This window comes from Drosophila rhopaloa, unplaced genomic scaffold (assembly GCF_018152115.1).
Source record: "Drosophila rhopaloa isolate 14029-0021.01 unplaced genomic scaffold, ASM1815211v1 contig_3, whole genome shotgun sequence".
Taxonomy (NCBI): Eukaryota; Metazoa; Arthropoda; class Insecta; order Diptera; family Drosophilidae; genus Drosophila; species Drosophila rhopaloa.
Genome location: NW_025335123.1, coordinates 21,015,864 through 21,033,945, shown reverse-complemented (window position 1 = coordinate 21,033,945; position 18,082 = coordinate 21,015,864). Strand labels below are relative to the sequence as shown.

General features: G+C 35.2%; 1 protein-coding gene across 1 annotated transcript in view; it reads right to left on the bottom strand.

Moving 5' to 3' along the window:
• Positions 1-18,082, bottom strand: part of LOC108045465 (irregular chiasm C-roughest protein) — a 48,455-nt gene extending 30,373 nt beyond the window's left edge. Inside the window, exon 1 of the mRNA XM_017124796.2 lies at positions 17,384-18,082. The gene's annotated coding sequence lies outside the window, so the exon portion shown is untranslated. The remainder of the gene's footprint in view (positions 1-17,383) is intronic.

The following is an 18,082-nucleotide window of genomic DNA, read 5'->3' as shown; positions in this document are numbered from 1 at the left end:
TCGGTCCAAATTTGATGTTTTTCAGAATATTTCGCGATGTGTAAAAGCTATTGCTGTACATTTTTTCAAATCGTATTTTTTTATGCATTCATTCATCAAGGTAAAAGCGCGTGCTGATCGGACGTCTATATCCTATAGCTCCCATAGGAACAATACGGTGAAATCGGTCAAAATTTCATGTTTTTTAGAATATTTCGCGCAGTGTATAAGCTATTGACACACATTTTTCCAAGTCTTATTTATTTACGCATACCTTGATCAGGGTAAAAGCGCTTGCCGATTGGACGTCTATATCGTATAGCTTCCGTAGGAAAAATTGTTAAAGGCTGCGAAAATATCCCTTTTTTCCCTATTTGTATATGACAATTTTGCAGTATAAAAGCTATTGGCAAGAAACTATGCAATTTATCTAATTTATTTATGTACACCTTGCTCAGGGTAAAAGTTGCTGCCAATCAGACAAGTACATACTACATCCGCTATTTAAAAATTAAATTAATTACGTATAGCTAATCTTTTTTTTATGTATAATTATAGAAAACTTAATTTTTTATACCCTTGCAGAGGGTATTATAATTTTGGTCAGAAGTTTGTAACGCAGTGAAGGAGACGTTTCCGACCCTATAAAGTATATATATTCTTGATCAGGATCAATAGGGGAGTCGATATAGCCATGTCCGTCTGTCCGTCTGTCCGTCTGTCCGTCCGTCCGTCTGTCCGTCTGTCCGTCTGTTTCAATACCGTTTGCGAGCTCAGTTTAAAAGCTAGCGATCTGAAACTTTCACAATCGTCCTAAAACATGTGTACGCAGATCAAGTTTGAAAATCGCCCAGATCGGACGTCTATATCCTATAGCTCCCATAGGAACAATCGGATATATCTAGCAAGAATTGATGATATTTCGCGCAGTGTAAAAGCTATTGACATGAATCTTTCCAAATCGTATTTTTTTATGCATACCTTGATCAGGGTAAAAGCGCGTGGCGATCGGACGTCTATATCCTATAGCTCCCATAGGAACAATAGGGTAAAATCGGTCCAAATTTTATGTTTTTCAGAATATTTCGCGCTGTGTAAAAGCTATTGCTATAAATTTTTTCAAATCGTATTTTTTTATGCATTCCTTCATCAAGGTAAAAGCGCGTGCTGATCGGACGTCTATATCCTATAGCTCCCATAGGAACAATCGGATATAACTTTCAAGAATGGAAGATATTTCGCGCAGTGTAAAAGCTATTAACATAAATCTTTCCAAATCTTATTTTTTTATGCATACCTTGATCAGGGTAAAAGCGCTTGGCGATCGGACGTCTATATCCTATAGCTCCCATTGGAACAATAGGGTGAAATCGGTTAAAATTTAATGTTTTTTAGGATATTTCGCACAGTATATAAGCAATTGACATGAATCTTTCCAAATCGTATTTTTTTATGCATACCTTGATTAGGGTAAAAGCACGTGACGATCGGACGTCTATATCCTACAGCTTCCATAGGAACAACAGGGTGAAATCGGTCCAAATTTGATGATTTACACACTACGCGAAAAATTCAGGCGTAGTGTGTAAGCTACTGACATAAATTTTTCCAAATCTTATTTATTTACGCATATCTTGATTAGGGTAAAAGCGCTTGCCGATCGGACGTCTATTTCTTACAGCTTCCGTAGAAAAAATAGTTAAAGGCTGCGAAAGTATCCCTTTTTTTCTATTTTTATATGACATTTTTGCAGTATAAAAGCAATTGACATTAAACGATGCAAATCTAGTTTATTTATGTATACCTTATTCCTTTCGCTACTTTTTCAGTTTTAGCAATTTCGGCAAAGTCTGCAAGGGTATTAAAACTTCGGCTTGCCGAAGTTAGCTTCCGTCCTCGTTTTTATTTGTTTTGTTTTATTTCTGTTCTTGTATGCCATCCATTTATTTGCTTAACAGAAAACAGCCGAAAAAGGAAAATATAAAATGGTAAAAGCAACAACATCAAAGCAATTGACAAGCTCCAATTACAACAACAAAATTGATTTAATTTGCATTTCTCGCCAATTGCAGATACACAAAATGAACAAAAGAACGCTTTTCGGCAAAACAAAACTATAAAAACATAAAAAAAAACAAGAATGTATACCATAAATAAACACAAGAGGAAATTTCGAAAATATAGTGGAAAGATAAGGGGTTAAAAATTGAGTAAATAAAATTGACAATAAAGAATACAGAAATTGAGTGGCCAAAAATGGAGGGCTTAAAAAAGGATAAAGCTCAACAAGAACTGCAAATGTTATTGGCTGATTTTTCGCATAGCCCAATTATCCAATATTCTCCGTTTTCCAGGGCTGCCGAAAAGGGGGCGGCGGTGGGCGTGTCGTGTCTGATTTGACCTCGTTGTGTGCGGGCAAAGTTAGCGGCAATAAGCGAAAAACTGATTACACTGCCAGCGGCAGTAAACGCAATTGAAATTGATAGAGGCCGCCGGCCATGGGTGTAGTTTGAAGGGGGGGGCAGATGTATATGTATATCTATATGTATATATCCCTGCCTCTTTGCAGGAGGAACGGCAGACGAGGCCGCAAAACCGTGGAGAACTGTTCAATTTTTGCGGCAAACTAATGCTGGCCATACATTTTTGCCTGTCTGGTGGGTATTTAAATCTGAATTCCTCGCTGTGGAGATTTTCGAGTCTTAGCTGGTTAATATTTCACATAAAGAAGTTCCCCATTCACTTTAAAACCTTTTCGTTTACTTAAAACTAAGTTAAATCACTTAAACACTTACTTTACTTAGGTTATTATTATAATTTGGTATATATAATATAATTTATTAATTACTATAAAAATTGAAGTATTTTTAGTAAGTTTTAGATCCTTCAGAATATTATTTTTTAAATATTATTTATTTAAAGTAAATAACCATTAATAAATAGTATATGCTAATATAAATAATGGTACTGGTTAGTTTTGACTTTCTTCCCCTTTTCGTATATAATTTAAAAATGCTAATTAACTTCTCATTCAATACGTTATCGACTGCTTAGATGTAATCGCTAATCGATTGTTGTGCTTATCGAAATACAACTTCTCTTTAATTACTGCGAATTTAATAATCGCATTTGTAAAGCGATTTTGGCTTTGTGCTTTAATTGCCCGATGATTCATACGCAAGCACGCACACTTTCACTAATGCCCAACACATTAACAACTCACCAACACACACGCGTGGGCAACGTGTGTGTATATATATGTGTGTGTAAATGTGTGTATAGATGAGCTGTGAATTATTACACGACACCGGGCGCATCTAATTAATAACAAAATTTTAATCGCCCAACGATAGCCGTGCATTAGCTGCCACTCCCCCCCTCGTTTGCCACCGCCCCTTTTTCATAAACCCCCCACTCCCCCTCCCCCTCGTAATGTCGCTGATTATTATTGTTATTGTTATTAGGGCTTGGAAATTTATGTGCAAAAATTTATTTGCTGCGTCGGCACTCAAATTGAGCATAATTTTTCATTTAAGTGGAAATTAATATTTTTACGCCCTAATGCCAGGGACACGCCCCCTATATATTTTCATCTTGTATTTTCCCTTCTCTTGCTAATTATGTCACGTCGTTTCGAAGGGACGAACGAAAAAGAAAATATTTGTCGAAGGCGAAGCCGATGGAAAAAACGCAAAAACGAAAGGAAACGATTTTGATAAATATATTAATGTGCCAAGCAAATGGCTCCTTCTTTCCCTCTTCTTCTCCTCTTCCGGTATGAAATATTAATTTTGATAGATAGATATATATATGTACACTTAGGTATTTTGAGGGGGGGTATTAAAGGAAATGGCGGAATTTGTAGCACACTTTTCGGCCTGATTAGAGGATATTGAACAGGAAATTGAATGGGAATTCGACGGCAGAGATTGTTGCTGTTGGTCAGGTAAATGAATTTAAATTCCCTTTAAATTTCGGGCGGGGAATGTTCACAGATTTAAGAGGAGTGAAAGTGAAAATGGTAGATTTGTGAATTTATTAATGACACATGTTCTAAGGAATGTGTTTGTAAAATTCAATGCATTAACTTTCCTTAATTTTGCAGGTAATTCCTTTCATACCAATGCAAGTGTCTTGAAGTAATTAACTTAATTATGGCCAACTTAATTATTTAAATCAAAGAAAATACAAATATTTGTGAGATGGCTTTTCTCATTTTATTATCATATTTTTGCTAACTTTTTTTAACGTTTTATCTTTTATATGTAAATTAAACTTATCGAATCCTGTGTAAAGGATACGTTTGACCGAACAAAATATTTTCTGGCCTCAAGAATCCGAGTGTTTGGCAGCATATGGTTATTCCTGCCACGCCTTCTTATATCTCTCGATTTTCCCCCCAATTTCCATGACGATTTTCCCCAAAACACATTGCTCATTGCCAGGGAGAGGCATACATTTTCCTAAAAGAGAGAGACTGTATAGCCCACCCCCGGCCATGTTGCTCTATTTGTCAGCTCGTGAAACAATCATAACACCCCCTCTGGAAGTCCCCAGGAACCTAGGACCCCCTTTGCCCCGCCCCTGTCCTTGGGTTGCAATGTTTTTTGGCTTTGCATGTAACAAGCCGTCTCCCCATTTCGTCCTTTGGAGCCTTGCTCCTGCCCAGTTGCATACATTTGTCATGCTATTTGGCCAGGACACCGCCACACAGAGAGAAAATGTTATATATCCAGTAGTTGTCCACATCAACTAAATTCTTTCAAGAATATCACATTTATTGCTTTGAATTATTATTTTTTTTAAATTTATAAAACACTTGATAATATATATTTTTTACACTGGTAACACTTTTCTCTATTAAAAAACACAAACATAATCACAAATAATAAATATATTAAAAAATTCCTTAATTTTTTTATTTTGATTTTATGATTTTCGAAATGATATAATTTTGTAAAATTAGTTTTTTTCCCAGTGTAAGTCCATAGTGCCCCCCTTTTAGCTACACCCCTGTCGTGCTGTGTGGCTGTGTGAAAAATTCATTGAATCATATGACAAGACAGAAAACGCATTGCCTTTCTTGTGGGCAAAATAAGTGGGTAAGGGGATTGTCGGGAGGGGGGGTGGGGGGTTGGGTAATGATAACCAGGCCTAGAACAGATAGCAGCGCAAACATTTCAGCTTACCAGACCGGCCACGTCCCCTTTGCTCTCCGCCCCGGCGTGTTTTGTGCATTACTTTCGGTGAGAAGGGGGCTCCACTGAAATATTGCGTATACGCAGTGGGGCACGGGCGGCGATGGGGGGGGTGGGAAAAATGTTTGGAAAATGGGTGAAAATCACGGGGGGCAAGAGCTATGGGCATGGTAAACAAACGATGCCCCAGCCACGACTTTAAACATCCTTATCAGCTGCAGCTGGGAAAGCGACCAGAGAAAAGCAGTCACACAAAAATGCACCCAGTGAGGGGGTGGTGAAATGGGAGGGGGGTGGGGGGGTTGGGTGAATATAGAAAGGGGCCGGAGATAGTTTTGAATTTCATGAGTCCTCCGGGAGGCGAAGGCAGAGGGAGGGGGAGGGGCGGTGCACTAATGGCTTCAGTCTGTTCTATTTTCGCAAAACTCTAATTATTAATGAGCTTTCAGATATGTGGGGGCATAGGAATATGCTCCGCTTCCCACAAGGAAAATCAATGGAAAATTTGGCAAGCAATTGTGCAATTTCAAAAATTTTACAATCGAACGTTATGCCTGGAAAATATTAACGAGGTTCAGAAATCCACTTACTTCTTATATTACTGCTTTTCTAAATACTTTAAAATAACATATAAATTCGATTTATAAATATTTATTTAGATTGAAATGACAAATAAATTAAATTTATTGAATTAAAATTGAAATGCTTAAATATATAAATTAAAATATTATTTAAAATAAAGAATAAATCAGAAACTCTTAAATTAAATGAAAAGAAAAACCTGAAGAAACTGTCGTGGAGACATATAAATGCTTTTACACCAGAGACATTTTAAAAATGTGAAGAATTTCCCAACATAATTTTGATTTGTCTAACTTGGTGACGACCTTCCAAGCGACTTAAATTTGAATAAACTACAAAATGCCACAATAGCAGCTCCCACACATGTCAAAATCAAAAGTATCGGCTCGGCGTATTTAACTTTTCCAGCTTGGCAGCTTTTGAAGTGGAATCAACCGCAGACAAAGACGCCCACTGACAAACACACAAGTAATCTTTTGATTAGCCAAGTTAAGACGAGGGCCACAGTATCAAAAACCAGGGCGACGGAAACTACGGAAACTGCAGTGGGGAGATTTGAATGCCGAAAAACATCAAACAAAGTGCCAGTAACACCTGCAGAAACTTTCCACAAATGTACCACTTTAAAGGCTTTGAAAAAGCTGCAAAGTATGTACAGATATGTTCGGAAAAATATAAATACATGTACTTAAAATGCCAAAAAACACTTCCTGTGTTTTCTAAACTTATATACCAATAAACACAATAACAATTCTAATGTTTTATCAAACTTGCTAATACATTTCTAAATAACTGACAAAATCGATGTGAGTTTAAATCCACCTTTTATATTTTCTGGCCAAAATTTCTACTAGTGCCTTGAACGCAGCTGTATTTTTGGTTAGTTTCTTTTGTCTTTAAGCTAGTTTCTGGTATTTCCTCTTCAGCAATTGTTGCGCGGCAGCAACACAGAAATTGTAACATTTTTTAAAGCCAGCAGCAACATCTACGGTGGCAACAGCAACATGTACAGCGGCAACAAAGAAGGCGAGCCCGGGCGTCAATAATACGCACTTTGTTTCCACCTCGCGACTTCCGACCATTTTTTGTAGCCTACTTTTAGGAGGACAAGCCAAATAAAAAAAGTCCAGTAAAAAGACACTGGGGAAAAATAGAGTAATTAAATCGGAAAAATTTAAGACTTTCAAAATGTCTGAGTTACAAATTTAAAACCTTTTAATACCAAAATATAAATTGTGTAGCAATGTTATAAAAAGATATTTGCTATAGAAAAATATAATACAAAAATAAAATACAATAAATAAACAAAAAATAAATTCAAGCTCTAAGATGAATCGTTAACATTATTTATAAGTTAATTCGTGATGCCAATATACAATTTCCTTTCAGTGGAGAATAAAAAAATCAACATTTCGCGACATGGTACGCTGATAAAAATGACAATTGATGGGCGTACGTGGGCTTATTGGGGCATGGGCAATTGCTGAGTTATGTTTTATGACAAATGGGATGCTGGGGCGTAGTCCGCAGGGGGTGGTTTCCTAACACGCCCACCAATTGCCACAGATTCAGAGATTTTGTACCAGGAACGAGAAGATAGCCGAGGCAGAAGTACAAATAAATGGAAAATAAACTAAAAGTAAAGGGCGACACAAGGCTAAAAAGTAGTTGCCTTAAAATTCAATTCAACTTGCTAACACAATTCATAAAATATATATTTAATAAGCTTTTCGGGTGACGTTGACTTTAAATATTTTGTTAACATCATCAGAATATTCTCCCTTTCACATTTTTATATTTTGCTAATAGCTTGTATACTTTGTGAAATGTTTTGTTCGCCCAATCCTGATACATTTGGGTTTGGGTCAAGGGGAAATTCGCCCAATCAGCATTTTCCGCCTTGTGAAAAGATGTGAAAACACTTCTTCTCCCGCTCCATTTTCTTTACATCAATTTTTGTTTTTTTTTTTTTGTTTTTTGCATTCCCGATTGCCTCAAATTTTTGATTTGCTTACGTTTTTATTTGCCAATTTTTGTGCTGTCTTTTTATCGTGTATTTTGTATTCCGCTTGTCATTCATATTCGAGTGTTTCTTTTTCGCCGCTTGTTGTTGTCACTTTTGCTGTGGCAAGCGTTACGTGTCCTGTTTAACTAATCAGATATACCCACTCGCACATTCGCACGCCCAGGAGACAAAGCCGAAAAAACAGGAAGGGCCTTGTGAAATGGAATAAAATGAATTTCAGTTACTGTGCACCGAGAAAAAAGGCAATAGCTTCGTTGTTTGGTATCTCAAAAGTTCGAAAAACTCAAACGTTTTGAAAATACTCCAAAAAGTTATTTTAAGTATGCTTTAAAAATATATGTTTTGAGTTTTAATATAAAAATATGTTCAGTGTCTTCTTTTTTGTGACCTTTTCTCTTGGATTAATAGGAAATTTAAATATGTTGAAATATTTAACAAAACAAAACAATCAAAAAAATATTTGAAATTAACTGACAAAGGTGATTTTTGTGGCATTATTTTTGAAATAAATTGACAAAGAATTTAATACATTTTAAAAGCATACAAATAAATGTTTTGACAGGTTAGAAATGATATTTATCACTTAAATACTTAAACTTGATATGAGTGTAGTTCTTTTCCAAAAGTACAAACTTTTCCCTTTTTTTTTTTGTTTTTTTTTCTGTGTGCGGTTTTTGGTGGCGGTGCATTTGTGCTCAATTGTGCGGATTGTCAATCGCTTGCAATTTAAATAAATTGAGTGTTTTATTGGGTTTTCAATTTGATGCCCACCGCACAGAGTTTCTCCGCTTTTCACCCATTGTTCGTATTAATCATCGTCGATTGTACGGCAGCGGTTTTTCGACAATTGGCAATCGCAATAAACCGAAGTTAGAATATTTTTCGGTGCGCAAAAATAATCAGCATGCGATGTACACGTTTATGGCATGCTTGCAATTAATATCCGCCCATTAAAATCAATTTTTTTTGGTCGCCACTTGGAAAATTTGGCAAAATATTGCAGGGAATGCAATTAGGGAAAAGGTGTTGAGGGATTGCTAATCGATTCAATTGTGGTCAAATCAAATCGGAATGCGAATCAATTAATTTCGAAAGTTGAGGACTTGTTTTCATGTTTTTTGGATGTTTCCTTGTTTTGGTAACTATATTTCCAGTATTATTACGCTGTGTGGCATTCTTTTCCTGTAGTTTTAGTTCATACCTTCAAATACAGTTTAATTTTTGCATTTGTTAAGCAACTTCGTAATACAACTAATTTCAATTTAAGTACTCTTATTTTTGAAACTTAAAGCAAGTCGCTTTTTTCGCCCGAAATAATGTTAACTTTCGCAAAATGCAACCTGTTTGTGCAGCTAAACTCGTTTTTCTGCCACTCCCTCTCATTATCGTTTACCGTTTTTGTGTTGCCTTTATTTGTAACCATTTTTTTTTTGTCATCATTTTGTGGCAGTGAAATGTGTTCAACATATATAAATATACAAATTCATTAAAACAAAACAGCAGAGCGAATTAAAAGAAAGAGATAGCAATTTGGACAGCGAGTGCTGACACAGTGCGACTGTAAAAATTGCATTTGTATTTAATTTTGCTAGCAACAACGAAAAAAAAAAAAGGTCTCGCTTTTTTGTTGCATATAATTCGGAGTAAATAAATGTTTCCACAAATTTGTTAGTGCGGGCTGCCTTAATATTTTACACGAGTACCCAGACGGCCATAAAAAGTTCATAGTATCATTATAAATTTTTAACAATTGTGACAATTGTTGTTGCCAGGACAACGCACAGACCATTGTGTCCTGCATCCTGTTTCACGTCCCTACACAGCTGCAATTTTCACACGCTTGTTTGGGTTTAACAAAAGCAGCGGTGCCAGAAAAAAAAATATATAAATAAAAATAATCATCATCATTGCCACAGTCGAGCAGAACAAAAAAAAAAAAGTCATATTAAATCTGTTTATCTGCAGTTAAATCAAGAATTCAAGTTGACATTTGTTAAGCATATAGTGAAATTAGTAAAGCTCATTATGAAAAGTGAAGTCATTTTTAAATGGAGATAACACAAAGTGTTGCCAGACTGAAAGTTATCGAGATAGTTCCTAAATTAACGTATACATTGTATACAGAAGTGACAAAAATATATATATATATTTGAAATATAAGCCGAGTTAAAGGAAAGTGCTGCATAATTTTGGTGCGCCAAGTGTTTGCCATCTTCGATTTTCCTTCCCACATTCGATGACCCAATGAACTTTTATATATCCTTTCAAGAGAAACCCTGGAAAATGTATACACATCTTTTTACATATTTTCCTGCGAGTTGAGCAAAAATAAATAAAATTCGAGTTATAAACAAAGGCAAAAATAAGGGGATGGGAACGAAGGCATACGAATGCAAAGAATTGATGCAGAATTCGAATAATTTTATGGCATATTTAAGTGTCTGCATAATTTGCTCTCAAAATGCCTCAGTCCGTCTCTTTCTTCGCCAGCATAGCTATCTCTTTCTAGAGATGAGCACGTGATGGGATTACGAAATGCCAATCGCATGCGAATCGACCGAATTTCCATGAATATCCGAGACATTTCGAGTTCCCGGGTTCTATCTACTGCATAACAATCAGATTGTTTTAATCGGGAGTAGCGTTCCTCAGAGTTTTGTAAACTCAAAAGATTTGCAAAAACCGGAGCACCACGAAGTTTTGCCTAAAACGCAAATATTTCATTTATTTACTTTGAAATTGTGTTACATGTTTATATAGTTTTTTGGCTTAATTTTCCTTATAAATGGCCAAGAATTTCCGTGTTTTTGGCCCCATCTCTATTTTTGCGGTTGGCTTTGCTGTGCAGTTTTGGTAGACCCCGTTCGCAGTTTCACCTCCCATTTCCCATTTCCCATTTTATTTTCCATTTCTATGCCTGTGGGTTTTCCACAGTGTGTGTGTGTGTGTGTGTCGGTGTGCACATGACATGAAGCACAAAAGGTTCAACTGACTGTAAAACGCTTAAATTGATTTAAATGCAAAGTCGACCCGAGAGTCCGAGTTCGAGTCCGAAAATGAATGAATGAGCGAATGAATGAATGAGTGGAGTAAGTGATTGGATAGTCAACGGGCTGCCCCCGCAGCATTTCCCCTTTTTCTGACTATTTTCCAGCTTTTGACTGGCCCTTGAGGCCATTTTCTTTTTCGCCCCTCAACTTACTTTAATCAAAAGTGCCAAAGAAGCGCCAAAGGTTGCCCACCGTAATTTTTGCCAAGTGTATGCACAGTTTTGACAAAATATTAATTTCACATTCTACAAAATCGACATATATATGGCATATTAGTTGTTTAAAATGCCTTAGCAATTTCATTATCACTTTTTTATAGTACAATTTCTGGTATACTCATTATATTCTTAACTATCTTTTCTTTCCAACTGATTTTGTCAAGTCTCAAACATGTTAAACTCAAAACTGTCAAACAATTAGATGCTTTATGATGATTTATTACTTTCAATAAATACCATCGAAATGATAGACATTTTTTATCATTTGCAAATAGTAGATACCATATTTTTGTACACAGCTGTATGTGTGCAAAACTTTGGCCGCAAAACATGGCGAGGAAAATAAAAATAAGCAAAATAAAGAGGGAGGAAAGTTTGTTGGCTCTGCGTGAAGCTCAATGAGCTCAAAAATCTCTTTTTAATACTTGGGCATAACTAAATTAACAAAGCATAAGTACAAACTAAGCTGGCTTGTGTGCGTGTGTGTGTGTGTTTGTGTTTTGTCTGCTCCTGAAGTTTGGCTTCATTTAACAATTTTAGGCAAATTAAATTTCGGCCTGCCTGCAAGCCAAAGCAATTTTCCAGCTACAAATGAGCAAGAATTTTCCAAAGTGGGCGGCATTTCCCAGCCTCTATTTGTCTGGCATACAAACATGTACATAAGTGAGCCTTAAAAATATGAGTTATGAGATAAGAGAGATTTACCAGAAATACATAAGAAACAATTAATTTTTGGATACATTTGAAAAATGTCAATACCGAGTTTTAGAATGTTTTTCACCTTTTTTCCCAACTTCTTTATACTACATTTTGCACCGGCAGAGTAAAACAAAATGCGTTGCGAAATAAGATGGACAGAGGACATGGCCAGGATGTCGGCAAATAAACGCTTGCAGGTTGTATAAAAATTGTATATGCAAATGAAGGTAAACAACAGAAACAGACAGCGGCAGGGAAAATAAGGAAGGTATAATTTTTTCTTGTGCTGCCCATTTTGTTTGCCTCTAATGTGAAGGGCAGGACTCGCTTCCTGGACGGTGTGTCACTCTGTTTTAAGGATGCCAGGACCCTTCAGGGATAACGAAGGATGAGTGGCAAACTTCTTTTTGTGCCGGCCTTTTATTTGTCCATTTCCCCTGCATATACATTTCTTTTTTTTTTGTTTTTACCATTTCCATTCTGCCCCTTGTTTTGTATTCCGTGACTCCTTCTCGTGACTGGGCCTATGAATTGAATTATTAAGCATGCTCTCTCGCTGCCAGGTCATTCAAATGCAGAAAGCGCCGGCAGCGAGCTGCTCGCGATTTTCTGCTCAAATGGAGGCACAAACTTCGGCCAAAAAACAAAAAACAAAAAAAAAAACACAACAAAATCGGCAAAGAAAACCCTGCCGGAAAAAACCGGGAAACATTTTCACGGCGGTAAAGTGAAATGAAAATGCTCCCCGGCAAATAAATGAAAATTAACCAAAGTGAGACGGACTCAACTCAATCGCAGCTCAATTGGAGCACCTTTTTTTTTTGCCCAGAACCAGCTTAAATAATAATTAAGTAAAGTATGTAAGTATATTTTTTCGGGCTTTTCGAAGAACTCAGCGGTGTGAAAAAGTGTTAATGCAATGCAGAAAAGCTTTGACTATTTTTTTTCCAGAGTGCCATTAAGTATTTCAAGGAATTTTAAAATTGTTTTAAATGCTTGCAGAAGGTTTTGTAGTTTTTTAAAAAGAGTTTTAAAGAGACACGGCTTCAAAAATTACACTAAGAGTTACAAAAATCAATGAAATCTATTATCATAATAAAAAAAAACATGAATTTAGCACTCAAAAATTTAACAAGAATTTTAGAGTTCTTAAAAAAGGGTTCTTAAATAAAATGAACATACAAAAATGGCTGCTTTATTCAATTAAAATCGATCGATTGCAAAAGTGTACCAAAGGCGAGAAGACTGCGAAAAAAAGAAGCGGCTAGAAAAAAAAGGAAAACTGCAGTTTTGTCCACTTTAAAAACTTTCGAGTTGACCGAAAACTTTGCCCTTTTCTCGGCGAGGCTGCATAGGCGTAGAAAAACAAGAGAAAGCCCAACCTAAATGTATACATAAAATAAAAATAAAAATTACAAACAAGGACAAAACTTTTCTAATCTAAAAAAGCACAAAGGCAAACACCAGGCGTCGGTGGGCGGTGGGCAGTGGGCGTGGTGTGTAGGCCAAGTGCAAAATAAAATTATGGTATTAAATTTTCATGTCAATTACAAACGGCGTCAGCCAACAACAGCAAAAACATCGCAAAAAAAGCAAGAGCAGAAGGAAAAATGGGTGTTGGAGTGGGCGAAAAAGCCAAGAAGCTGGCCATAATAAATGGTTCCCCCCCCCGGCGAATTTCCACACCCTCCCCTCTTGCCACCCAATGAAAAGCAGGTGTCAAAAGCAAGTGGCGCACTTGCAATTACAACAAAAAGCAGCAGGAGCCGCAAAAAGGCACGCTAAAATTTAAATGAAAACCCAAGGAAATGCAGAAATTATGGCACACTTTTTGGAGCGGGGAAAAAAGACCAGAAATTAAACGCATATTTTCCTAGTTTTCCTTTGTTGGTATTTTTAATTTTGACATTAGTATGTATTTAATCAGTTTAATTAAAATAGAGGGATATGTTAATCTGATATTTAAATTTAATTGTTTGTGTGGTGTATTTTCAAACATTAAATTTATTGTAATCATATGTTATTTTTTGGGTAAAGTCCAGAAAATTTTCAAAGATATGTATTTATATTTCAGGTAAATTATTTTGACTTCAAGCTAGATTTCGCGAAAATGTTTGCATTGCATTTATCAACTATTAAAGTTGATTTTAAGTAAATAAAAGTAAAAAAAATAGTTGCGCTTTTTGCGTAAGCTTTTTTGCATTAATACCCATCGATATTTGTTTGTTAACTTTATAAATATAAATTTTAAAGGGTGATCCTGTTGTTTTTCCAATTGCTCCTCGCTTTGAGCAAAGTTTTTGCGCTAGTTTCTTGTTTATATATAAGCACCTATATTCGTGTGTATTTTTCACTTTTTGCCAAGCTTCTTCCCGCTTTCCAAAGTAGGTAAAAAACTTTTCCGTTTCCTCTTCTCCATTTTGGCCACCTACTTTCGGCCAAAACCAAGAGCTTCCAGCATTTTTTCGCATTGCCGTTTATTTCCCTTTTATTTTGTTGGCCAATTTCCGGTAATTCAGTTTTATGCAGCAAACTTTTCTATTTTTTTCGCTCCGCTCTTCGCATCGCATTTATAAATAAATATGTTTTTTTTTTTTTTGGCGGTGGGGGCGGTGGGTGGTGGGTATTTCTGGTACCCAAGGTCATTGAGATGTGTAAACTTTTGCCCATTTGCAGTTGGGCGAAGCAACAAATGATGATGAACATTTTTATGGGGCAGCACAGTGCGTTTCACGTCGTTAAATCACTGGCAAGGGATCAGAGTTGAGAAGTCTGTGAAGTTGTGTGCACTTTTACGAATTCCATTTGGTATGGCGAATATTCGCTGGATTTATTGTTCTACTTTTGAGTTTTTGCTCATGTGTTCTTATTTTCGATTATTGGCTTGCTACAGATGATACGTTTTTTTGCCATTAAATTAAATTTTAAACGCGATTCGTACTCGTATTTGGTTAATATTTTATATACATTTTAAGTATGTTTTAATGTTGCTAAATTACAACATTCCAACGTTCCTACTTTTTTAATTTAACTTTTTCCAATTCGCCTAAAAATATGAACAAATTTATGTGCATTCTATTTTGTTTAAAACAAGATATTTTTTCTGCTAAGTAAAAATTCTATTAATAATTATGTTTGAAAATTCTCGGAAATTCTATGTACTGTACTTTAGACTTTATTTCTCCACCGACTTTAGAATGTCTTAGATAATTTTCACTTTCACAGCATCTCAATGCCACGCCCCCACATCCCCCTATTTTGCCCCACTCTTAATTTGATTAGAAAAGTTTCGACTTGAAAAAATCAGAAATTTTATGACTTCACGAACGCAAGGAAAAAATTTGAAACACCAGGAGGAAAAAAAAAGAGAAGGAGAGAAATATTTTTGGTCTGGTTTGTTGAGGTTTTCCACCCACATTTTCCCGAATTTTCCGCTATTACCCGTTCTCCCTCTTCAGTTGCTTTGTTGTGGTCTCCACTTGAAAAATTTGATTGGCAAACAAGATTTTTTGTTGCTGTTGGTTTTTGTCATTTTGGCAATTGGCTAAAAGTTAATAGAGTGGGAACTAAGAGGTGGGTTTTTCACAGACTTTCAAGTAAATCGCTCGGAAACTACAATTAAATTGTGAGAGAATCTGAACCAAATCAAATCCCAATCTGTCAGAGGTGAACCCACAAAGTTGGTTGGTTTGTTTTTTCTCCGCAAAAGCGAGGAACTCGGTACTTTTCTTATATATTTTGTTATATTAAAGCTTGGCCTTGGGCCATTTGAAAAGCTAACTAGCTCCATAAAAATATCTACCAAAAGTTTGGTAATAGTTGTAAGCTGTATGTGTATATATATATGTGTATATCTACATATATATACACATATATTCCTAGATAATATTAAATGTGCTTTTGATGTCCAGATTATTATTTACATAATAAAAACTAATAACATTGGTTAATCGCATATTTTAAAGAAACCTAATTTTTCTATTTATGAACATCTTTATTAAAATGAATGAACATAAAGTAAATATTTATTTTATTAATTTTTTGTAGAAATCTGTCCAATTAAATCTAATTGAATCCTATTGGAATTCTTCTAATAAGGTTCTTACTTGTAGGTTTTCTTATATTTCTTTCCAATAGGTGTTAATACTTATTATTTTTGAGTAACATTTTCTTGTTAGACTCCGCTTGTTTGTTTAATTTTAAAGTAATATAATTTAAGAACTAAACCCATGTTTGATTAAATGGAATCCACAATGCCAAAAATCCAATTCGATTAAGTATATTTAGAATACTCTTATTAGATTATATTATGCTTTATTAATATTTCCCATAGATAGTTTCATAAAAATGCATTCCCAATTGGATATATCCATTGTATCCAATAACAACTTTTTTTCAAATCAAACCAAACACAGTATACATCGACTAAAATTGGTTAAATAGTACCTTTTTGAACGAAAATAAATCGTTGAATAAACCCTGTACTATTAATTTTAATTGACAAAAATGTATTTCATGGAAAATTCGAGCCTCTGAGCACACGGAATCGGAATATATATTAAAGTTTAGCCAACAAAGCGAAAACATCAAAGTGAATTTGCTCAGTTGTGGAGGTCTGGCATTTTTGGTCATTCCATTAGCGAAGTCCGGAAGCGGAATACGACCTCTGATCCCCGGGCGAAAGCCGCCCACCCACCTTATTTTTTTTTTTTGCCAACATTTATGACGTGGGCGTCTCTCCTAATTGACTTGAAACATTTTCACCATGTACTACCGCCACATGTACAACAAAAAAAGTTCCAAGTCATTTTGCATTGATTGATTGATTGATGGATTGGCTGATTGGCCGGGCTTGGATTTCACTTGCACTCAAGCAACAGCCCCTTAAATGCAAGACAAACAAGGAAAAGCTCGGGGGGAAAATGGGGAAAATAAAGCATAGCATACTTAGCTGCATCAAATATGAAGGAGAAACATTTTTCGGTCTTGAGTCCTCAAACGAAGCTCAGACCTCTTAACTCTAGCAAAAACCTTTGGGCTTATTTAAGTTGACTTTTTGAAAATAAAACAAACTTTTCGAGTTATTATATTACAAGTTAAAGTTGAGTGGTGTTTTATATAATGATATACAAAATATATTCAGGAATTTATAAACACACTTACAGTCTATATTTATAGTAAAGAAATTAATATTATTTTATTTCAATTTTACAAAAATTAGCATTGAAAGTTAGTTCTCCAACTGCACTCACTTGTTAAACTTAAAATAGTGTTTTTTTTAAATGTTATTTTACGATTACATAACTCAATGATTTAATCAAATAAAATAGGTTACTGACCCTTCTAAAATGTCATTAATTCTATAAGTCACAAAGTAAATCATGATATTTTAAAAACTACTTGTGCTTGTTATTTTTAACTTTTAACACTCTGAAAACTTGGAGTTTTGTAATGCGTGACTCTTTTAATTAAACTTTTTATAGATATTAAACAGAAGAAGCAAAGTAATAACTGAACATCTATTTGTGTTCCAACAGCAAGTTACCTGTATCATTTAATAGGCCAAGAGCCATATAAGTTTAAGTGTAAGCATATCACTTAAGTGAGCCAACGGCTTTAAACGCAACTTACCATAAAGGAAAATGTCCAGGAAAATGTGGAAAGTTGTTCACAGCTGTATTTTCTTTTTTTTGCTAAATCTTTTTTTGCGGTCCTGCGAGGTGTTTTGTTGTGGCCAAGTGGATATCGTGTTTGGCCTTGGAGGCGCTGTATTTTCCCCTCCCCACAAAAAAACGGGTTTATGTCGCCAACTTCTACTTCTATAAATTGCCTTCTTTTTTAGTTGTATTTTTTAGTTGCAGGTGCAACTCGCCTCGGATGCTGAATGAATGGGTTTGATTTTTTTGCAGACCGGTTGCACAGGAAGTTGGCCAACACACACAGAAACACAGGCACACACAATAACAAAAAAAATGTAATTTATTTTTTCGTTTTTATGGAATATCTTTTAGATATTTTTGAGATTTATTTGGAATTTTTTATAATTATTTTAGATTTTCTTATCATTTTCCTCATGGTTTTTATATATATTTATATATTTCATCAATTCTAGGAACAAACACAGATTGCACTTTCAAAAAATTATGTTTCTGATATATTTTGGGGGTTATACTTCAGTTGTTTGTTTGATGTTATGATGCAGTGTGGAGTTGTAGTTTTTTTTTTATTTTTGTTTTATTTTTATGTTTTTATTGTTGTATTTGTTGTTGTTTTTTGTGATTTTTTGTTGTTGCGAGCGACACGCAACCGAATTACACGACTGTCTGCAGA